At 37.8% G+C, this 24,604-nt stretch overlaps 1 long non-coding RNA gene across 1 annotated transcript; it reads left to right on the top strand.

Moving 5' to 3' along the window:
• The first annotated feature begins 927 nt into the window (after positions 1–927).
• On the top strand, positions 928–21,249 carry LOC139124639 (uncharacterized). Its single transcript, XR_011549994.1, has 4 exons — positions 928–2,327; positions 19,896–20,002; positions 20,317–20,494; positions 20,995–21,249. It is a non-coding gene; the product is annotated as an uncharacterized lncRNA (long non-coding RNA).
• The last annotated feature ends 3,355 nt before the right edge of the window (positions 21,250–24,604 follow it).

Raw genomic sequence — 24,604 nt, 5'->3', positions numbered from 1 at the left:
CATGTGTGTTTGTTTCCGCGCTTCTCAAGTAATTTCGCACATGCGCAGTACGTTTTGAAGCGCCCGCCTCGCATAGTCTGGTTCCCTGCCCCCTTTCTACGAAAAGGGTCAGGTATGCGCTATTCTATTCGCGGCACTGATTGGTCGACACTATGGAACATGTCGATTGGCAAAGGGGAGCACCTGGGTCTGCTGCGTCCGCTGCAGTGTTTTATGTTATTTCAAATTTCAAAAACAAACAAAAAACTGACTCGATTCTGTCATTCGGATGAAGTACGCTCTTTCACAAATATATCACCTCGTACGACGTTTTGCATAATGAAACAGATTGATTTTTGAAGACTTGTGTAATGTTCATGTAACTGTCCCTCCTACTTTGTTGCTGAGTTACTGTCAAGGGCGCAGTCATTTCGAACATTCCAGCCTGACATCACGCGCCACGCGCATCCGCCATTTTGCCCAAAATCTGGGCAAAATGGCTGCCGCATACCTGACCCTTTTCGTGAGTGTAGCGCAGCCAGCGGTAGAAAGGGGGCAGGGAACCAGACTACCGCCTCGCAGTGACAAGGAAGTACAAACGTCTAGTCACGTGAGACGCAGTGATCAGCGCAGCGAACATGAAGCCCGACTCAATGACAGCGCCCCATGTCTCAACCAATCAGATTTCGTAATTCGATACATGGCGGTCATCTTCGTGCTTGTCACTGAGGAGCTGGCGGGGACCAGTCAAGTCTAACCCCACCATGACCCTTATGAATATTTAATAACATGCAAATAATATGTTGTCCAATCACATTACGTGTTAGAGGTCACATGATTACGATTTCTCTCAGCCCTCCAACTAGCTACAACACGCCGATGTTTCTTTAAGCCCTCTAACGCGATGAAAATTATTCACTACCATATTTATACTGTTAACTCCGCCCCAAGTAATTGAGATACGTACGTGTGGTCTACTTTGAATGATTGGCTTTCAAAGGGACACCTTCCACGTCTTTAGTGAGGGCATAGACCCTCGAGATAGTCCCACTGTGCTCGAGAAAAACGTTTTTCTTGAGGGTCTATAGTCTCTGCGAGCGACGTATTGACTAGTATCTGATCCGAGTATGGACGAAGTCTCTTCCTGTGTAAAGACGAAGTCGAGATGCCAGCAGACGATTGACCTTTGTCGGCAGTTTACTGGCCAGCGTTCACCCGACGATCTACGCAACGGCCACCAACGCGTCAGTCTGTTGAGGTTTATTCCTCCAATATACTCTGTTTAATTTTGATATGTCCATAGACTTGGAGCTGAGTTGCACGGACAGTGATCCGCGTCCGCTAGAGGTTTGGACAAGGCCTGGTGTTACACAGTACAGTTTACCGCGGCGCGGCAACCCAAGCAAAATACTACCTAAAGTGCTGCAGCTTCTTTACCGGTGCACCATGTACGTACGACGTCAATGATTCCATAGACGCTTGTTTGGCCCGTGGGCGGCGGGCCGTGGCTCCGGGTTCAGAGTTAGAAAAGTGACCTCCAGTTTCATCGTGCAAGTATGGTAGAAGATTCCACTGCGCCGTCATATTGCGAACTCGACTAAGCTTAGTCGAGTTCGAAGGAGATTTATAATGAGACTTGAGTTCGGACAAGTTTAGCATGTGGAGTAACAATCGATAGTCTGGGCAAGCACTAGTAGCAGCACGGTCCCCTGTGATCTATTCCGCTCTTGGACTGTGCGCCCCACAGACGTGTTGTGTACATATGCCTGGTTTTTCCAAGGCATATATATGTACACACGTCTATGGGGCGCATAGACCAAGAGCGGAATCGACGGTATAAGTGCCTGTGGAATCGACCACAGGGGACTGTAGCTGTGGCAAGCAGTTTACTGGGCATGCTGCGAGTGCGAGGCAAGATACTCGGAAACGGTGCACGGCGGTGACCATTGACTGTATTTCAAAGTAATACATCTAGATCTGTGTACAGTGAAATGGGCTCTTGGACATGTCATATCTGAACCAAGTCCTTAGCTTTACAGCCTTACGGGAAATTGTACAACAAAGTTAATACATCTGTTACTGATGCCCCTCCTGTATGTACGAACGCACGGACAACAACTACAAATGGCGGACAACACACAATATGGGAAATAAATAACGAGATGTAAATAACGATAACTATGACCTGTGTGAACTCAAGCCAATGACGAAAAACCTCGTATTACTCTTCACAAACCTAGAGGGTAAAAGTTCCGTTGACATTTCCAAGTATCGTACATTTCCAGCCAGCACTGAAGTTTCATTCACATTCGTCACGGTGCCCAGAAGACGATTTTGCATGTTTTTAAGTAAGTAGAAAGTACCGCTTTTTTTTCATTATAATTACTATTGTTTGTGTTTTGCCCCTCAGTTAAATATGAAAATAACAATACATATACATATTAATCCGATTAGAGGGTTTGTGAAATTTGGCTTTATTCTGTGTAAGAAGACCTGTTTTTTGATGAACCAGGCTCACCTGTGTCATTTTTTGTTTAAAACTTCAAAGTCATTCTTATTTTTTGATAGTCGATTATTTCTCATCATCTGCACGGAGCATTTGTATCGGGATTAGCAGAATTCGCCTGGAATAATCATGTTACATGTTACAGAAACTCAGGTCTCTTAACTTGCAGGTAGTGGTAGTGCTGTGGCTTGATAAAGTTGGCGACCACAGCCTGCACATGCAAATGTACACTGTCACTGATATAGTTGCTCTGTGAACTTGCCATAAGAGCATTTTTTATGGTGAAAATCCTTAGATTGAATTGCTGTACAAAATTCTGCAGGACAATTAAGGTGGTGAATAGCTTAGACTGATTCACTGCAACTTTGTACCGCTGGTGAGCAAAATGCGAATATGTGGTGTTTTCAATTTAGGTGAACAGTTCTGTGGCTCTGTCGGCGCGGGTGCGTTGAGAATTACGCATGCGCAGTTGTCTCATTAATGCAGATGAACAAATGAATATTAATACCTCATGAATATGTAGGTTCCTTTTTTAAAGGAACATAAGCTGTAACTTGTAGCAATTTTTTCAGTATCCTGCTTCTGTATATCAACTTCCCCTGTCTGACCCTAATCCGTTTGTCATGCTGAAATTTCATGTATTCTTTTGTCAACACAGCTTGTATATGTGTAGTGATCATTGTTTATTGTTTACAAATGAATTCTAGTCCGGATTTGAATACAATTTTCAACAATAACAATGGGGATTATACTCATATAGGTTGTGTTGATATGCTAAATACTGGGCATTAAATTACAGGTTAGGGATTCAATGCAGAAAGTGCAGGCAAACCACAAAACAAAAGTTCTAAAAAAATGGCCAAAAGATACCGCTTATGGAGCTATAATTACAATACCACACAGTTGCTGGGTTTTATTTTAACTTTAGGTTGTGGTTGTTTAAACTCTAATGGTCTGTGGTTGTACATACAATGATAATTGATATAATGAACATGCTGCTGAAGCCTGCCTTAACAAATACTAGGCAGGAGGACTGGATGAATTCAGGGGATATTTGAAAATTCTTGAGCTAGTGGATTCAGGAGGGGGACTTTAAGGTTTTGCTCTTGGTGTAGGGGGATCTGAAAATATTTCAATTTCCTTCTTTTACAAATTAAAATGAATAACATTTTCTTGTCATCCAACGGTTCTAATGTTAGTAATAATCAAACAATTCTGGAACCATTTTATTGCAATCTCATGATTTATTTTGAACAAATCTAAAATAAGAAAAACAGTAACAACTAAGACCTTTTAATGAGAAGAAGCTGTAACTGTTGATTATGTTTTGTCAATATTCCTATGCATTATATCAAATACAGTAAGTATTTCTTGCTGTCTCCCTTCAGCATGGTGAAATACACAAATATTCAGTTTGTCAACAAAGCCTGCGTATGTAAATATTGGTGATAATTGAATTTAGTCTAGACTGAAAGTCATTTAAGGACAACGTCAAAATATCGATGTTGGATGAAAATGTTGATTCTTTAAGTTTTGGGTGGGGGTTTTAACCCAAAAAGTTTCCCTCCAACAGAAACAATATAACGGTATCGTGGTTTGGTTTGGTTAAAGGGACAAAGTCGGCCATTTTTCATGAATTTTGTTTGATGCAAGATACTACTTATATGTTGAAAAATACTGAATAATTGGGTGACCATGCATATATTCGACCCTGTTTTGGACAAATTAATTGAAACCATAATGAAAATGAATTAATGGTCATAACTATTAATTCATTTTCGCGATGGTCTCATGTATCATGACTAAAACCGGGGTCGAATATATGCATGTTCACCCATTCATTCAGTATCTTTCAACATGTCAAACAATGTAATATCTTGTATCAAAAAAAAATCGTGAAAAATGGCCGACTTTGTCCCTTTAAGAATTCTATAAAATTGCGTAGTAACTTGAATTACGCATTTTTAGCTCCTTTTGTGGTAAAAGTCGATTGAGATACTTTGATATTTTGATATATTCACAGTGAAAGACCGAGAAGTTTTTTGAATGAAATAAAGGTGTTTTTCATTTGAAAATGTTGTCTTTTGCAATATCACCCATCCTGAGTATGTTTAAGTATGATTGGAAGTATTGCGGTAAGGAAATAATTTGAACCTCTGATTAACATTCAACAGTTAAGTTTCATTGGAGGGTTGGGGTTTTGTATAAAACTTAAAGAATTAACATTTTTATCATACATGAATCTTTTGACGTTGTCCCTTCGTTGTCAGTGATACAAATGCACAGTACACATATACAGGTTTGTGTTGACAAGCTGAAATACCGGACAGCTCAATATGCTTTGGGAGTAGAACAAGAATGCAGTCATATAAACTGAACATAAGTATTGTCAAAATTGTCAAAGTTACTACAGCTACTGCCCTGCTACTGCCTACGATGAAAATGAAACAATTTAAAGAACTTGTCCTAGGATTTATAGCTCTATGAACAGCTGTCGACATTTCTATAACCACTCCAGCATATTTATGCATGTTTCATAAAAGGGTAGTGTTGAACATCCGTGTGCAGAACTGTACATTCAGGGCTCGAAATATTTTTTTTCAACCACCTGTCCACTGGACAAGTCAAATTCAAAAGTGCCTGTCCGAGTGAGAAAAGTACCTGTCCAAAATGGCATAATTTATTCTAAGAAACTATACTAATTTCAACTCACCTGAGACAATGTCCAGAGAAATTGAATGTCATTTTTAATTAGTTTAGTGTGTTGTATGCAAAATGGCGTAACATGCCATGGCTCTGAGAATCTCCCAATCTAAGAGATTTGAGACGTGACGTGACTTTCTTTTACTTTTTCTGACAGGTAAATAACCAAACAATGATTTTCAAAATTTTCAAAGGTACATAAATTTAAACTTATGAATATTTGCTGTAGTCAATAGGTTGAAATACTGGTTGCAGGCTGAAAAAATCTACCTGTCAACTTGGACAAGTACTTTTCAAAACTACTTGTCCCAGGCCAAATTTCACTTGTCCGGGACAGGCAGACAGGTATTATTTCGAGCCCTGACATACTTGTTTCTTTTTGTGTGCACCAACCCCCAATAGATATTTGGCTATATGATTAGGGATAGACCTGAAAATTTGTGATTATTTTGAGGGGGATTTGAAAACTTTTTTGGGTACTGAGGTTGAGTCTGAAAAAACCCCAAAGATTCTGATCACTATATCTCCAGCTCCCTCCTCTGTATTTTAAAATGCAGCCCTAGCCCTGCCCTGCCAGAGGCCAAGGGGAGAGAGGGGATAAGTATGACTAGTGTCATTAATTGACTGAAAAAAACAATGATAGTTAGGTTTAGATTAGTGAGCCAAAACCTATTGTGTATTTTCGTCTACTTAGCATGTTGTATTTCTACACTGGAGCAGGTTCAGTCTGTCAAAAATATATATGTAAATATGTTATAATATATGTAAATTTTCAGGGGGGGCCTTCAATCATTAAACATTCAACTTTTGGTTAAATGTTACATATGGGACATGTTATGCCTCGGTAGGTTTAACCAATGACCTGATGGTGACATATGAACTTGGCAGGTTAAAGGTCAAAGGGAAATTGTCTAAAATAATGAGCTGCAAAATAAAGGATGACCCCGGTACAATTTGATGAGGCTTACATATTCGAATCACCAGTGTATCTTTTACAAATTGTATGATTTAATTTTTAGTTTGGAGTAAATCATAAAAGGCAGCATTTGTTTCATAAGGATAAATAATATGACCTTGCCAAATTATATCTAGAAATCTCTTAATTGTCTGAACTGATTCTTTCAAGGATTTGGTGTTACAAACACAGTGCTTTAAACTTTCACAAGTGTTTCCAAATTACTCACCACTTCCTTACTTACTGTTCTCTATTGCACAGATACAAACTTCAGCCTAACAGCTACTGACCATGATGGCTTCATGTACTGACAATGGTGAGTGCATTTGGTGAACTGACACAAGCTTATAGTGAGTGCGCCCTCTGTGGCAGAATAAATGTCTGCTGTATCATTTTTACATTCTCGTGAGCAGAGCAAGGTTTCCGCTCAGCAGACCTCCACAAAAATCAGCGTCAAGCTGTTGCCGTAAAGGGGCACATGGTTTACGATGATGTATTTTTATTGTTTTAAGCAATCAGGGTTGGCGCTAGGCTTTGTAGTTTTTACGTGCAATGCACGCAACGGATACATTTTTTTTACGTGCAGACGCAATTTCTTTGAGTGCAATAAAAAACACTGACTACCGCCTCCCTCCCCAAAGCGTAAGTGGAATCGCCTCATTTTTATGACCTCACCACATACCGGACGGTACATTCGCATCAGCATGCAATGGTAGATAGTGAGACAGTCAATTCATTCAACAACCTTTTTATTTTCACGAATTTTCTCAATTTAAAGCTGATGGGAACAGGAAACACAAGGAAAAACCCACAAGAAGTGCGCAATAAAACAATGTGCAACAGGTCACGTCTCCAACCAGTCTACGTTGTCTTATTTTGATCATCAAAATGTTTGCTCTTTGTCACGCACACGTCAACGCAATGAAGTTCGAACAAAACACCGCTCAGAACGCTGCTCAGAAATAGACTGCAGCAAAAACAAAGGTTCAACTGTAACAAGACAAATTCATTTTACGTCATTAATTGGAGCAGTTAGCGACTGTACTTTTTCAATTCCCGAAGGATGACTATGAGACATCCGGCAGCAGTAACATGATCAATATTTAACGCCTTTGTTTTCGGGAAAGGAATATTTCCCTGGCTCTACGAAAGTCAAATATTGCCATGTCTGGTCCTTCAATGGATACCCGCATCAGTGTTTGTAGACGGATTTCACCGAGACGGCTTCGAAACTTTGACTTGATACGGTTTTGGCAGGAAAATCCGCGTTCGCACTCAACACTGGTCAGTGGAACTGCTAGGGCAATCTCAGCGATCGTTGCAAATTCTGGAAAGTTGTCACTATGATTTGTGATCAACTCCTCACAAAATTCTGGGAATTGGAGATTCCGATGTGCGTTCACGAAGTATTTGAACTGTAGAAAGTCAGTACGGAGACTTTCGGCATCAAACAGATCGTTCTCTTGCCCGTAATGGTCAATGATCGTTTGGAGAGCTGCTATGCCATGCTGACCTATCTCTCTTTGAACGGCAGGCAAACGTCGAGGATTGAACACGATGGCTGGAAACCTCGTGTTCATGTTTTCGATAAGTTTATCGATAAATTGGCGTACCGCGTGATCAAATTGGGTTTGCCGTATTCTGCCTGAATCCCTCATCTCAACATCTCTGAATCGAGCTGCAGTATGCTCATCGTCTGGCCGTTCGATGTTATTTTTGAAGTGGGATAAATGCGCAAGTAAATTGTTGTCATCCCGCATTGCCGTCAAACTGTCGATCGCGGTATTGATTATCACTCGCGGTACGGCCAAATCGAGATTTTGAGTCTGGAAAGTCTTACTGACCCGTGAGATTACGGGAAGTATGTCTAACAGTAGGCAGGTAACAGCGACGAATGAATATTCTTTCACTTTGTTAAGAATTCCGTGAGCTTTCGCGTTGTTAGTTGCGTCGTTTTCGAGCGTGGCACATAGAGCAGGCCAGCACTTGTCGATGGACGTAACCGCAGCGTCAAGTGACAACCATCGGACAGGCGTCGGCTTTTTCAATTCGGAGTGTCTATTGACACCCGGGTGTCAATAGCCAGGAGCTGCCCTATATGGCTATTGACACCCCTCGGCCCGCGACCCTAGTCGAATAACTTCAAAACGGAGCTAAGTTACGTTGTCCATTTCTTGTTTCAGACAAGTTAATGCCCACTTTTTGCTGTCGTGGGTACAGCTTTAATGGGGTAAAGTAACTGTGTAATGTTGTAGAATCATATCGACAGCTCGGGGTCAATAATTTTATCCGCGGGCGAAGCTTGTCGAACAACATTTGACCCGAGTTGCGGAACCTTTTAAAAAACATGCGGACATACTAAACACGACAAGCACCGACAAGCACCGACAATAGACCGACAAGTGACCGACAAGTTGAATTAAAACCATTCTTTTTCGATGTTTTGGTTTTAAAATGTCATTCTCTACTATTTTGGTGAATATAAACGCAATTGACAACGGCATTGAAGAAAGAGAACGATTGGCCGACAGGGAAATCGCGTATTGAAGCAGCTGTATTGGCCTTATTGACCGACAAGTTGCCGAAAAGTTGAATTTAAACCATTCTTTTTCGATGTTTTGGTTTTAAAATGTCATTTTCTACTGTTTTTGTGAATATTTACTCGTGACCGAACTGAATTAACGAAACTAAACGAAATATTGGCCGACAAGTAAATCGCGTATTGAAGCTGGTCTATTGGCCATACTAACAAGGGCCGACAAGTGATCGATAAGGTGGATAATTATCATTCTTTTTCGATGTTTGGGCTTCAAAATGTCATTTTCTACTATTTGGTGAATATTAACACAATCGACTGAACAGAACGAAGAAACTGTACGAAATATTGGCCGACAATGAAATCGTATCTTGAAGCAAGGTGTCACATATGCCGGAAACCAAAAAAAAAAATTAAACTTGTCAATGACTTCGGTCACCTGTCGGTTTCTTTCTTTATACTTTTAGTTGTCGTAGCTTCAGATCTCTTTGTCGCTGTATTTTGATTTGAAACTGTTCTTTTATTTCGAAACTGTATATATTTACAAAGATAGTAGAAAGTAGAAAGTAGTGTTTGAATGGCGAAAGTTCGAAAAATCGTTTTTTATTTTAACTTGTCGATGAGTTTTTGGTCACTTGTCGGTCCTTTCTTGACTTCATCTCTAAAGTTGAAAGTGAACTAAATGCGTCCATTATATAGACGATGTCGGGTCTCCGTCGTCCGAGGATTGGTTTAGTCTATCTAGTTGATTCAGTTACATTCTAGCGAATGTATGTCGGAGGAGGCAAATTAAGACTCAGTTTATGGTAGATAGATAGGAAGTCTATCGTTATAGGAGTGTGTTGTGATTGGTCGGTTATCACATTAAGGCTCTGTGTGATTGGTTGTTATTTCAAGCGATTTGATTGGTTGGAGTGTCGGATCCGATGATCCTGATTTTTGTTTTAGTCATAAGGAAAGATAGGTGACTCGAGTTTTACATAGCCATAGCATGTTTTCCCGCCACTTTTTTGTATTGTTGTAATGATGGTTGTTATTGCTTTCGTGATGATAGATGAGGGATACTGAAGGGTATTCTCGGGTTTGCCCACTTTCGACTTAAGTCTGCTAGGCAGAAATAAGTAGTAAAATCGAATGTAAAGAAGTGAAAGAGGCTCCCCACCTAACTATCCAAAATTTTTTTGTGTCGTTTGTGTTTGATTCGTTTCGAACAGTCTTTCTTATTTGGTATTGAGAGTCCTATGCAAAGGACTTTAAATTGTCACCAAGCTATGCAGCAGGAGCCAATTGAAATAATATTCATCAGCATAAGATCACAAAAATGCCACAAATATTTTATATGGAATTGTTTTTTCTTAAACATCGAATACTGTGAACTTTTAAATGAGATGTGCAGTACAATTGTTTGCCTACATCTTCCAAATTATATCAAAACTATCGACACACGGTTCCCTAAGCTATTCAAAGCTATTTACCCTGTGTAACAATGTGAGTACACTCTCCCTTTTCCTTTTTACAGTGAGCTCATTCCTGTTTTATTCGTTGTCAATCATACATACTATTTCAATACATTCCTGATGTGAAAAATGGAGCTAGTACAGAATATGGCAGTCTACATGAGGGATTATGATAACATTCATTATCTATGCAGGCACCAATGATGTGAAGAATATCATAGTTTACCATAATGTTTTTGGTAGGAAACAAATACAAACTTTATCCGAACCGTGTTTTGTACAGAATTTAAAATGGCAATAAATGAAAGAAAGAAATCAAGCAGGAAACAGACAAGTGGGTGAAGGAAAGAATGGGGGAAAAATATTAAACAACTACATAAGTAAGGTGATACCAGAAATCTCAATAATTATAGAGGTATTTTATTGGGCTAAATTATTGGAAAAATGTACAATAGAATCATACAAAAAGAGGTAACAAATTTAGTTGAATTAAATATTTTGGTGAAATTCAAAGATTTTTGAAAAATGGGCGAACCATTGGTCAAATTTTCATTTGATTTTTTAGACTTTTGGAAAGCTTGTGACAGCTTTTGGAGAGGTGGGTTTGGTACAAATTGTAGAACAATGGAATCAAAGGGAAGTTGTGGCGTGTGATTAAAAACATACATACGGTCATATTGAAAGTAAACTCTCTTTTGATGACATTGAAAGAATTTTGACCAAAATGAGGGTGTCAAGATGTGTTTAAGCCCCAATTTTAGTTGCAGTACTAGTGTACATCAATAAATTCAAGAAGCTGCTTAATGAATCACTGCTTGGGGTATACTTTAATTCAGAACTCATAAGTGGCCTGTTTTTTGCTGATAATGTAGTCCTTATGGCACAAATGAAAAACGAATGAAGTCTATGCTATGCATTGCTAATAAGTATTGTGAACTATGGAAAATGTCAATTAATGAAGAGAAGTCTAATATTTTAATAGTAAATAAGAAAGTTGAAAAATACAAAAAATGGACGATCGGTGAAGTTAAAAATAAATAATCATCAGTGATAAGTATCTAGGCTAATGGACGTCACGTAATCTCTCTCACCATACTCATTTTATGGAAATAAGATCAAAATTTGACAGTTTGTTTCTCACACAGTGTTCTCCCCAGGATTTTGAAATAGGGTGGCGGCTAATTTGCATAATATTTACATATCATTTGCATATCATTTGCATGATTTTTGCATATGTATCATGGGATCTCTACTTGCAACTGCAACTACACTGAAGACATCTTACTTTTAATACAAGACGCATTTGCTTTACATGATCAGTATTTTTATTAACATTCTCAAACAGAGGACATCAAAAACTTAATGTTGAACTTCTGACATGCCCTGCATAGCATTCCTAAAAGAAAAGACGAAAAGGTCACTTTGTACAATAACAAAAGTATCCCGGACACTTCGATTTTACCCCCAAGTTTTTGCCTCCTTGGGTCTGGTTGTGACACGAAAGTTAATGTAATCTTACCAGCCACAAAAAAATGACACCGCGAATATAATTTTGTAGTTGTTATTTTCGGTTGATTGGCAATATTTGCCATAAAACGTAAAACGAAGGAATGCGACGATGATTTACAAAACGCTGTAGCCGTTCGTTCCAGTGAAAATTGTTATCGAAGCCCTACAGCCATAAACGTAAACAGACATGAAACAAAATGGCCGCTGCCTGCACGATAGATTCTAGAGAGACATAGCAATTATCAACATTCACAAGTTACGGTGGCATTTGAAACTTAAAAATAACTTTCTAGAATAGGAGACCTACATTTGTTCCCTGAAAGGATGAGAGATATCAGAAACCACGCCGAACCGAACGATCTCTGCGTTCTCACTTTGAACTGTTAGTTAGTACTCTCCAGTACTCTCCTCCAGTCATACAGTGCTCGGATCGGCACGAGCGCCCTCGAAACACACCGATCAATTTTGACAATACACGACGCAAGGTTTTGACGAAAGACATTTATCGAACCGATCTGACATTTAGTTTATTAAAATCGCGAAAAAAATCTCAAGACAACTAGTCCCATGACAGGACGAATGAATAAAACTCAAAACACGTCTCGAACGAAAAGTCTTTGAAGTACTTTACCCGTACCCTTACCGCCATCCTTGTCACCCCCAGGCCAAGTAATCAGCGTTGCCGCTGGCCGCGGTGACAACGTCTTTTATTGAACGTCTTTTACTTACGTCAGTAAACGGTTTACACCATCAAATTGCGTTTATAACACCTTCAAAATTAAGATTCTTTGAAATTGAACTTGACAAAACGAAGTGTAAACGTGATAATTAGGGCCTATAGAACGTAAACAAAAAAGAGGACAATGAACAGGACGTTCAAACAACGAATGTCCGTGAAAATGAAAAGATTTTACAATTTACAAAGAACGTGGCCGTGATCACAGAGTGGCGGGCCAAGTGGTAAGCGTGGCGGCCTTGATTAAAGCGTGGCGGGTGTGGCCGTAAGCGTGGCGGCACCGCCCGCGCTATTTGTCCGCTGGGGAGAACACTGCTCCCATGAAAGCAATCTTTGGAAATCTTGCAAACATTAAAGGAACTGATTATGATTTGACATTATGGAATCATATTATACGTCAGAGCAAAAATATGCGGGGGAAAATGTTGATACTTAGAAAGTCTTCAAAGAATGCAACGATTAGTGGGTAAATTCATCCTAAAAGCATGCAGCTATACATCAAATGAAGCAATTCTTGGTGAGCTTGGTTTGCAGTACTAGCCTATAAGAAGTAGACTTGATATCATGAAACTTAAATAGTGAAGATTATTGTACATGGCCCATTGGTGTAGACCTATATGTTGTTCAGAATAACTAAGCTAAGTTTGACTGAATTTGGAGGCCGACTGGCGAAAAAACGGGAGGGGTGTCAATAGCCAAATAGAGGGCCGGTTGGCTATTGACACCCATTGGTACCCGCCTGCAGTAGCACTATCGGACCTCAAAATGCTGACCAAAGAAGCTTTTTCGAAGGATTTTTTTGGATTTCTATTGAGAATATATGTTGATCAGAATAACTGAGCTGAGTTTGGTTGAATTTGGAGGCCGACTGGCGAAAAAACGGGAGGGGTGTCAATAGCCAAATAGAGGGCCGGTTGGCTATTGACACCCATTGGTACCCGACTGCAGTAGCACTATCGGACCTCAAAATGCTGACCAAAGAAGCTTTTTCGAAGGATTTTTTTTTGATTTCTATTGAGAATATATGTTGATCAGAATAACTGAGCTGAGTTTGGTTGAATTTGGAGGCCGACTGGCGAAAAAACGGGAGGGGTGTCAATAGCCAAATAGAGGGCCGGTTGGCTATTGACACCCATTGGTATAGGCCGCCTGCAGTAGCACTATGGGACCGCAAAATGACGACCAAAGAAGCTTTTTCGAAGGATTTTTTTTGGATTTCTATTGAGAATATATGTTGTTCAGAATAGGTAAGCTGAGTTTGGTTGAATTTGGAGGCCGACTGGCGAAAAAACGGGAGGGGTGTCAATAGCCAAATAGAGGGCCGGTTGGCTATTGACACCCATTGGTAGAGGCCGCCTGCAGTAGCACTATCGGACCGCAAAATGCTGACCAAAGAAGCTTTTTCGAAGGATTTTTTGGGATTTCTATTAAGAATATATGTTGTTCAGAATAACTGAGCTGAGTTTGGTTAAATTTGGAGGCCGACTGGCGAAAAAAAAACGGGAGGGGTGTCAATAGCCAAATAGAGGCCGGTTGGCTATTGACACCCGGGTGTCAATAGCCAGGAGAAGCTCTATATGGCTATTGACACCCGGGTGTCAATAGACTCGGCCTTTTCAATTTCACTTCCGTACTGTCGATGACATCTTGCATGGCTCGCAATCGTTCGTAACGCTGGGCTGATGCATCAAAATAATGGAACACTTGATTGACTGTGTCCTGATATTGTTCAATCAGCTTTACTGATGCCGCGGCTTGCGAACTGACCAATGCTAGTCTGTGAGCAAGGCAGTGAATGTGGATGAGATATGGAACGTCAGCTTTCATTCTCACGCCAACGCCACTTCTCTGACCTGTCATAACAGCTGCTCCGTCGCTACCAAGTCCGACCAATTTATTCAGAGGTATATTATTGTCTCGAAAATATTGGCAAACTGCAAGGTAAATGGTTTCAGCTCTCCCATCAGTGACATTTATATTCCCAGCGAAACGTGTTTGGGATTTTCCATTTAACACTAATTTCATGTACAGATCCAATTTCTTGAAAACGGCAATATCAATACTTTCATCCAATTGTAAGCCTACAAATTTACTCTGTCCGATTTCCGCGCTGATTTCATCTTTAATGACGGTGTCAATGCAATCTTGCATTTCCGAAACAATTCCATGGTGACTGTAAACATTAGCACCGACTATCGCAGGGCAGTCATTTACTCGCTGTAAGTTTAATAAACTTGGAAATAAATGGGATGGAAGCTCTTCCTTCATAAGCCAGTACACGGTACGTAGTTGTGCTGTCACTGTATCATCACTAGATTTGCTGGCATTCTTTGTCGCTACCACAAAATTCTGTTTCAGTTTGAGCTCTTTCAGTGACTCAGTGTGATCTTTACTTTCATTGTGGGAAACGAGAGCTGACCTCTGATAATTACTGCATCCCGATGTAAATCTATTCTTTTTCTTTGTGCGAAGGCATACACTGCACATCATTTTCGGTGTGGCTGTTGACGGATCATCTACTGTCAACCATTCGAATTGCTTCTCCCAGTCCCGCTGATACCGCTTTACACGTGAATTAACCCCTGTCTGACTCGTCTCACCTGCATTGCTTTGTCGGTTATTTTCCTGAGATTGCTGATTCTGTTCAGGTTCTCTTGTTGGGGATCCTGTTTTGCGTCGTTTAGAAACGTGAAAGTCAAACAGAGAAAGTTGTCTTCCTGCCATGATTTAGTACAAATGATTTACCGTTATTTTGATTACGGCCAAATTTTTACATTTTTTTCAAATTTGTACCGTCATTTGCATATCAAATAATTGCTAACATCATGCACGCGTCTACGCTTACAACGAGTGACAACTTTGCAACATTTTAGGCAACTTTTTACAGACTGACTACCCATGACCTGTTGCAATATTGTTTCTTTTACCTCAGAATCAGGGGCGCAAGTGGAGTCACAATATAGATATATGGTTGCCTAGCTACTGTCAATGTCTATTTATAGCTGGCAATAGTCACCATCGCCTTTAGGGTATTCCAATCTACCGGACACAATAGGGGAAATGTTTGCGTGCAGTGCTCGTAAAAACTTGTATTTTTTTGCGTGCAATCACCACAGTCTTGCGTGAAAACGTAAACAATTTGCGCTAACGCGAGCCCTGGCAACTGATTATAAAGTTTGTGCAAAAACCTCTTCCTGATGCAATCTGACATAGCTCTTATTCAGAATTTACTTTTGAAATTACAAAATGTACAAAGTTCATTGAACAACTGTTCTGTCACTGTCTCAGTAATAATTTGGCCATGCAAATGAAGTAAATTCTTGAAATTTGTTAACATAGCCCATTTGATGTTAAGCCACAACATCTGTATATTGCTCCATCCACAGTCCCTCTACAAAACATGAGGTTCCAACACTGGCTATGCAAATAGACATCATCCAGGTTATTTGTCTCCAATAATGAAATAAGAATTCCTGGTAAAAGTTTAAAGATAGATTATACAGTTGAAAAATAAGAAAGGAAAGCATGACTATTTTCATGAATCACCATTACATCCTTTCTACTAAGTTTTTTCTGTAAAATTGATGTTTCATTTCTTCTAGTGTCAAGAGGAGAGATAATGACGATTTTCATCATGGAACATATCTTGCTTTTCATTATGATGAGAACTGTAAGGATCATATTAGCCTACACATGGAAATTTAGGTACAGTACCGTGAAGTGTATGAAATCAAATTTTATTTCAGGATGGAGATCATAAGTGTCATTACATGTATGTGGGTGTTGTACTGGCTACTTGCTACTTTGCAGGTGTTTTGGTGTAACTGCAGTCTGACTTTTAGGATGAAATAGTATTGTGTTTCAGAGTGTTGACAAAGTTCATCGTAGTTTTGTAATATCTTTCTTCTCCCGTCAAGGAAATATTTCATTAGGATTTGGGGAATTAACAATGCTGGTAAATTTGAACAATCATTTGAACACCATGGCATGGTCTGTACAGAATATGTAAAAGAACCACAAAGCTGCTAACTGACTGGATAGTTGTTGTATATATATACCATACATCAAGTGAAAAGTACACAACTTATCACTCATGTCTTTGCAAGGGCTACATTGGAAAATGAGAAACTGTATTGAAACACTACCATGTATGTTACAATTGATCCATGCTCTGTTTGTCAGTAAATGATAATGCATGCCCATATCAAAGGTTACTTTTCTTTGGCTATGTGGTTTTTGTTCTGAAAATAGCTTTTTGATATGTAAATGTTACTCCCATAATTCATTCACAGTGTACAACCACTCAATTCTCTTTATACACACACACACACACACACACACACGAGGCGTGACCGCTCCGGCAAGAGTGTCAGGCAAGGAGTTTGACTGGGGCAGTACCTCTGTGTGTGTGTGTGTGTGTATATATATATATATATATATATATATATATATATATATATATATAAATTTAAAAATTTTGAAAGGAAACTGAATAACTTGCTACTGTAGAAAGTTGTTCAATTCTGAAATCTGCTAAAGTGAATGGTTTAATAGTATGACAATACAATATCATTTCACTTGTATACTTCAAAGATACTGAGAATCACCACGGTGAGATCAAAATTTTGATTGACTGACATCATTTGATTATCTTTCAGGAATATGGTAATGGATTTGTGGCGTATGATGTATACAAGGAGTCCATATCCTCAGGCGAGATTGCTTCTTCTCATTTGTGTAATATTTCAAGTTTTTGTCTGTGGGTCAACACTACAAGCATGTTACTGATAATCACATCTTATTATGAAGGGAGATCCGTTCTCATGATATCATGGGTAAGAAGAAATCTGCATGATTAAAGCATCGCTAAATTGGGAGGGGGGAAATAGCGGCCCGATATGTTTTTTAGAAATTTTCATAAGAGCATTATAGCGTACTTTTGTAGTAATAATCTTTCAGGGCGCAAACCATAATAAAAAAAGGACCCTGTCTATGCGCAAACTAAACTTGGAAATTATGAAAATCTGCTAGTTCACTCTACACTTGCCTCTGCCATGTGACAAACTCTAATTCTAAATAGTGTGACTAATATTTTGGATGTACACAAATCTGACAAATAAAATAATAACAGTTCTAGACACAAGCATTAGCTTCCATGCAGTAGATGCATTTCATCCAATTGAATCAAATTTAGAGAGTGGATGTCACTTTCAGCCGGGAATGCATGTATTTCATATCCTACCAAAATTCACCAAGTGTAAGGTTGCTCAATAAAGTAGTATCAACCCAGAAGAAGCAAATCTTTGTCAACACTTTTTTGTTAACATTCTACAAGATCCCTTTTGTGAACATCAAAACTGGCAGACCTTTATCACCTGCTTGATTCAATGTGTCAAGTTTGGGAAGCGTTAATGACTTATAGTGACCTCAATGGTAGAATTATGAAAATTTCAAGGACAATTTGACTTTATTATCCTGTGTAAACCAATCAACCTTTACATACCTAACATACAAACAATGGTACATGACACTCATAGGAATTGAAATCTGAGAAACAAGAACCAATCAAAATGTGTGAAGAGAAAGTATTGTAACAAACATTAAGGAAGGAGCTCATGTAGTTTAAATTCACTCTATTTGCCATGACATGCAGTGTGTTAATAAGCAGTAGGGACAACCAGAAATCGGCAGTCCAAATATTGAGTGAGGGCATTTTCTGTATTCAAAATGAAAAGCTTTTGCCTGGTATGTACAACACATTTGCTGTGCATTGTTGAGTGCGATTGAAATTGTACTATTGATAAAAACTGTGGCTAGGCTGAATGGTGTTTTGTGTGAAGTACTTGTATTGAAATAGTTCTATAGAAGCATGTCCATAAGATATAACTAATCAATAGTTCTGTTTACGTGCAATATAATTTTTAGCTCACATTTGGTTATACCAATGTGAATTTATCGTATAAGCTGAAGTCGATGGTGTCTGTATGTATGTGTGAATGTATGTATGTATGTATGTATGTATGTATGTATGTATGTATGTACGTACAGTATGTCCGTGAACATCAAAAACATGCAAACCGCTGCACAGTTTCAGCTTGGTATTTGGTGTGTTGATGCATCCTGGGCTATAGATGGGATTTTGTTCAAATGAAGTCTGCATTGCCAAAATTATGCAAATGAGCTTACAAAATGTGAAAATGATCAAGAATTAATAAAATCAAGAACTGCTCTTTTGATTGCTCTGAAAATTTGTGTGCAAGTACCTTAGGTGAACCTTATACAGCTTTACAAATATTGTGAAGATATCATTAATTTTGTATTTTTGCTGAATTTTTTGGTGATTTTTCTCATTTTCAGTATAAATTCTTCTTCTCTGAAACCGCCAGCCCAATGGCTCTCAAATTTGGGTTGGATCTTTGCGAGGGTGTTACTCTTCTAATTTGTTGAAATTATGACAAAATTGGGAAAATACTATTTTGGAGCATTTTTGTCATTTTTGGTCAAAAAATCTTAAAAAGTATTTTCTTTTTAAAACCCCTGGACAGACAGCTTTTATATGTGGTATACAGACCTACAGAGATGACAATAGTTAGATATGTGGAAATTGTCCTGAAATATACAAATTGTATTTTTAAGACAATATTGTCATTTTTGGTCAAGAAAACTTGTTCTCAAAATTACTTGTTTGATAGCTTGTAATTTGGTATAAAGTCCCGAGGGATGTTATTAGACAAATTTCTGCTCAAAGTGTTGGGAAAACCCCGAAATTTGTATATTTTAGGTAATTTTCTCAGTTTGTGACCTTAAATGACCTACACCAACCCAGGATATGTTGTGAGACAGTTTTGAAGGCTGTGAACATAATTTTGTCATATTTGGTATCAATTTGTAGGAAATTTGATCCAGAAAACAAAGCTGAGGTGAATTTTTTCATTGCGGACCAATTTTTGCAACTTTCTATGTAAGACATACAAGAACTGATGACAAATTTGGATCCAGGATAATTCCAGATGTCGTAATCACCGCCCACAGTGGGAGGCATTTCACTATCTGTAACTAACTTAAGTGCTGTTTACATTAGAATGATAACACTCATCCAATTAAGTAAAACTCCCCAAGGTTTTAAATACATTTCCTGTCATCTGGCGTTATGTAATACCAAGGGATGGAACATTTGATATTCAGGAGGGGCTAGAGTCTAGAAGATTGATGAGGTAGCATTACTTTTTACCAGATCCCTTGTACATTTTTTTACCGCTCCCACCTTTTCTTTTATCAAGCCTTCTCTGGCTATTTTTTGTTGTTGACATTTGCTTATGTATTTAGGATCTGCTTCTCCCATTGCTATAGAAGTTGATATGCATGTTCCTAAAGATGAACTCCAGCACCTAAGTTGGAGACCTTATTTGCTTTTGTCATTGTTGTTTTCTGGTTTAAATATTTCTCAAATGGACCAATTCAAACCGAATGTGAGCACACTGTCCTTGACGGTATTTTGTTTGTTTTCCACACAGATATTGATCCTGGCTCCGCTCTAAGAACTCTGCCAAACTGATTGCAGAACATCTCCGCTGTCTTGGACGTGTTGTTGTACTAACAATACATGATAAACAGTTAAAATGTATGTCAATATTTGTTATTGTAATTTCTAGGTTTTATGAAAAGAGTGATGATAAGGGTTGGTGTTGAAATAGTATCAATCCTTGAAACTTTATCAATGTAGATTCTCAAAGATGCCAGGTTTAGTTAGCTTAGATACTAACAAAATTCACATGCCTTGTTATTTACTTTATTCTACAAAGCAACTTTATACAACACTACGCTGCAGATCAAATAATGCTAGTTTCAGTACGTACGATTTTCATGAAGCATTTACTTTTAATCAGATCTACAAAGCTTTCCTCAAGTATTCTTAATTACTTTTCTTTCTTTAAGGGCCAAAAAGACAACCAATCACAGCTCCTGTCATCATAGGTACACCAGGGATTACACTGGATTATGCACAGAAGTACAAGTGTTTTGACCTGTCTGCAATCAATGTGGTCATCGTTGATGACGTCAATAAATTGATCAAAGTACAGGGATATCATGACCAAACCATCAGAATTGCCAGGTTTGTCATTTGAACTTCCTTGCCACTTAGCAGAGTTGTGTTTTCCTACACTCTGCAATGTTCCTGGTTTTTGTGGGGATTATGGAGATGCTTGTGAAGAATTGACATAGCAAATACATTGTATTTCATCATGTTAGCAGACAGGCATTCATAACAGATTACAAAAACAGTTTCAAAAAACTTCAACCACTTTAGATTTAATATTACTTTTATCAATAATAACAGAATGTTAATGCAAAAAAAGTTATTTATGCTATAGGTGAAAGCAGGTTAATTTTTATATGCAATATTAATAATGATTTAAAATATTAACATGGTTAAATATGTAATGGTAATAACTACCCCGCGGTATGTAATAGGCAATATGTTAATCTCCAAAAGCCTTTGTCAGAAGTCAGCTGGCGGGTTTTTTAGAACACAAAGCTTCAGACTGGTGATCAACTTACCGACTGTTTCATTTGCCCTTTCTCTGTTCTGTTTAAATATTATTTATTTTACAGTAATCTCTCTGACGGCTGCAACATGAACCTCTATTCTGAAAATAATCAAGAGGATGTACAAAACTTTGCCGATAGACTGCAGCGATGCAACACTCAAGTTACTGTCAGGTCTGGGAGATTTCTTGATGATGTGAAATAAGTGGTTAACTTTTACATACATACAGGCATTGTTATTAGATATATATCAGTGTTCTCCACAGCTTTTAAAAGAAGAGGTGACCAATTTACATACTAATGTACAATTTGCATATTCTTTTGCAGGTAAAAGTCATTCTTTTGCATTGTTATTAACATATGAATAGAATGCTCTAAAAACAGAGCCTAGTGGTTCACTCATCAAAATCCTCTTGAAGTGTTCTCTACAAGAGGATTTTGATGAGTGAACCACTAGGCTCTGTATTTAGAGCATTCTATTCATATGTTAATAACAATGCAAAAGAATGACTTTTACCTGCAAAAGAATATGCAAATTGTACATTAGCATGTAAATTGGTCACCTCTTCTTTAAAAGCTGTGGAGAACACTGATATATATAAAGTAATGAGTTTAAAAATGCACCCTAACCATGCTCAAGACAAAGACTATAGTTTCAAGCATTTTCACTAATTTATAATCGAACCTTTACTCTCAGACCACCATATATGACAGTAGAATGCGCCTTGGGACAGATATTCAGACTTTCCAACTTTCACAATTCTTTTCATTGTGAAGCTCTTTGAGTACGGAAAACTTTAACCATGTCAGTTTTTCAAAATCAAAAAAAATTATTTTCTCCATAGTGTTAACGCAGGGATGGCAGCCATTTTAAATTTTAAATATCGGTAAATCTTGAGTTATTTGTTTCTCCAGTAGCAAATTTTGTACAATGACCCTGGGTTTTATTCTTGATTTTGAAAGAGAACGGTTGAAATAAACCTTGAGGAAAGTTTGAGCAAAAGTTAAAGTCTTTCACTTTTGAGGTGCATACTACCTCAGTACAAACCTATACTACTGCAACCGCAACTGTCAACATGAGTGCAGGGCAGTGGCATTGAAAGGATTTTAAAATTTCCTCCCATTGTAGTATTATTAAATATAAAACAATGGTATTGTTTTAACACATCATACAAAATGTTTGTTTACCATTTCACTTGGGAGAACTTACACGGAGTCAAAGATAATTCCAAATATACATATACTCTGTCACGGATATTGTAAGGTGATCAGTATTGTATGTTACCTGTAACTCGGTTTTAGAATTCTCATTTTGAATTTCCTTTCAGCCATAGAGCTTTAGACAGATATAATGTATAATGTTGTCAGCATGAAGTGGACTGTCACAACAATAATCTGCAGCAGTAACCCATACACATGTATGATACAAGGACCCAACATAAAAAACTGAATACACCCCTTTCCTTTGTTTCATTTCTGTTTCACTTGTCCTCTTTTGAGTAAGGCAGATGATGCTGAACAGGTAGTACAATTGAAAATATCAAAACCATGTATACTATTCATGTATTACTTATCACACATCCAAACAATCATGTTATTCCTGGTTGATAGTTTTACTGGTATGTCATAGTTTTCTACTCAACAATAACAAAGATTGATCAATGAGATTTCCTTTTTTGATAGTCACATGTATTTTTTTGTGATGATAATACTTGCCTATGTTTGCCACAGTTTTACCAATCATAATAGACAGTTAAACCTTAGAAAATATCTTCTGCCATTATAAGGGAAAAACATTTCTAGTCTATGTATTACTGTTTCACTGATCCAGAATTGTGTCATTTTGGGGGCTCAGGGTATTTGCTAACAAAGATATACTCAGTAAGAAATTCCATCTTAATCATTCCACTTATGATTTCCATGCAAAAAAAATTTGAGTGTAATCAGATCTTTTAAATCATTTACAAAATGTGCAATCACTGAGTCTATGTACACTGTAAATTTCAAGGGACAGTATCTTGTCATCAGTACAAGGACATTTGCTTCAAGCATTAGATTGATGCTTTCTGAATGAATTGAAATAAGGTGATATTATATCCATCTTTCGCCAGAGTACATTATATGCAAACATTGAATTTTTTCGGCACAGCGTATCTGCTTTAAGTTCTGTCACCAAAGGGACATGATAAACCAGAACAAGATGCTGTCCCTGGAATATGCTTAATATTTTTCAAATGTTTTGTACATTGATGTTGTTCATGTATATAATGTGTTCATGTATATAATAAGGCCAATGCAATTAAATTCTTTGTTTTGCATCCACACCCGCTTAGATTTTTAAGGTTTTCATGAAAAACACACACAGTGTATTTGAATAGGAAATTTTAGGACATGACCATTTAGGTTTTCAGAACTAATATTTGTTACAATTTTTTATTTGCTGCAATCAAATTACATTGTGTTAATTTTCTTGTGTGTGTTTTTCAGCTGCTTAGACGCGTACCTTTTCCCATTTAGAGTGGACGCAAAACAAAGAATTTAATTACTTAGGCCTAATGAAGTTTTCTATATTTTATGAGGAATTATCTTAAGACATTTTATATTTGAAAGAATATTTTTACTGCAAAGCAGCTGTATGGTGCAGTATGGCAACGGCAATTGTGTGTTTCTTGTAACCTATAGTAAAGTTCTTTGGTATAAACAACAGCAACAACTACAGTCAGTTGTAACCTTTTTGTGTTTGAATGCTGTTATTTAGGGGTAACTCCATTAACATTTACAGTTAATCCTGAAAGTTTTTTCAGTTTTTTTTTTCGTGAAGATAGGTAGTGAACCAGCCAAATACTTGCATTTTCTTTGAGTAACAGCATAGGAAAATAAAAGCTGGTTTCTGATTGACCTGGATGTATGTTACAAGAAAACACTCGATTTTATTTCGGTCATTACTGCCCACGGCTCAAAGTTGGTGTAGTGTTAGTCTTAATTCTTAATCAGTGGCTTTGTTTTATAGGATAATGTCTGCCACTCTAAATCTATAAACTTTCAAGTCTTGTTTAGTGACCTTTGACTAGAAGGATGTGTCTGTGCAGTTTGTATCCCATTCAATCAATCTCTGTAATGTCTTGAAAATGTGCTTAACATTTATAAGATGTAGTTTGGGAAATATATTCAACGGCCTATTCCGAGTTGAATTTACACACAGTGTAATTGCAACATAGTGTGTGTTTTTATCAAAAGCAGCTGAATATTGCAATAAAAAACTAATCCAGACTTGTGTCTTTTGTTCTTTGTCTGACCAGTTTGATGTATGATCCTGCATAGTCCTAACATTCCTACTCTGAAATAAAATGTTTTTCTGATCTTTGATTACGGCAGCATTCAATTGAAAACAGAAGCTGTAACGAACAGTGGTACAAACAAATACATAAGGATAAATGCATGCATTATTTGTGAATGTTTCTGCCCATGATTTTGTTTGTATCTTGATCCATTTGAATTCTGGGTTTCACTGATTGATTGTCAATATTTTATAATCAAACATGAATATCTTCAATATTTCACAAGTTTGTGTTTCGCACGCCCAGCCTATGAAACTTCATGCATTTGCACTGGAGTTTCTTCAAACTCTCCGAATCTCTCTGTAGGTGACTTCACTAACCTTTGTTTTAAATTTGTT

Source organism: Ptychodera flava, assembly GCF_041260155.1.
Source record: "Ptychodera flava strain L36383 chromosome 23 unlocalized genomic scaffold, AS_Pfla_20210202 Scaffold_24__1_contigs__length_23054250_pilon, whole genome shotgun sequence".
NCBI classification, from domain to species: domain Eukaryota; kingdom Metazoa; phylum Hemichordata; class Enteropneusta; family Ptychoderidae; genus Ptychodera; species Ptychodera flava.
The sequence above is the reverse complement of the archived record's forward strand: the minus strand, read 5'-3'. Positions and strand labels throughout refer to the sequence as shown.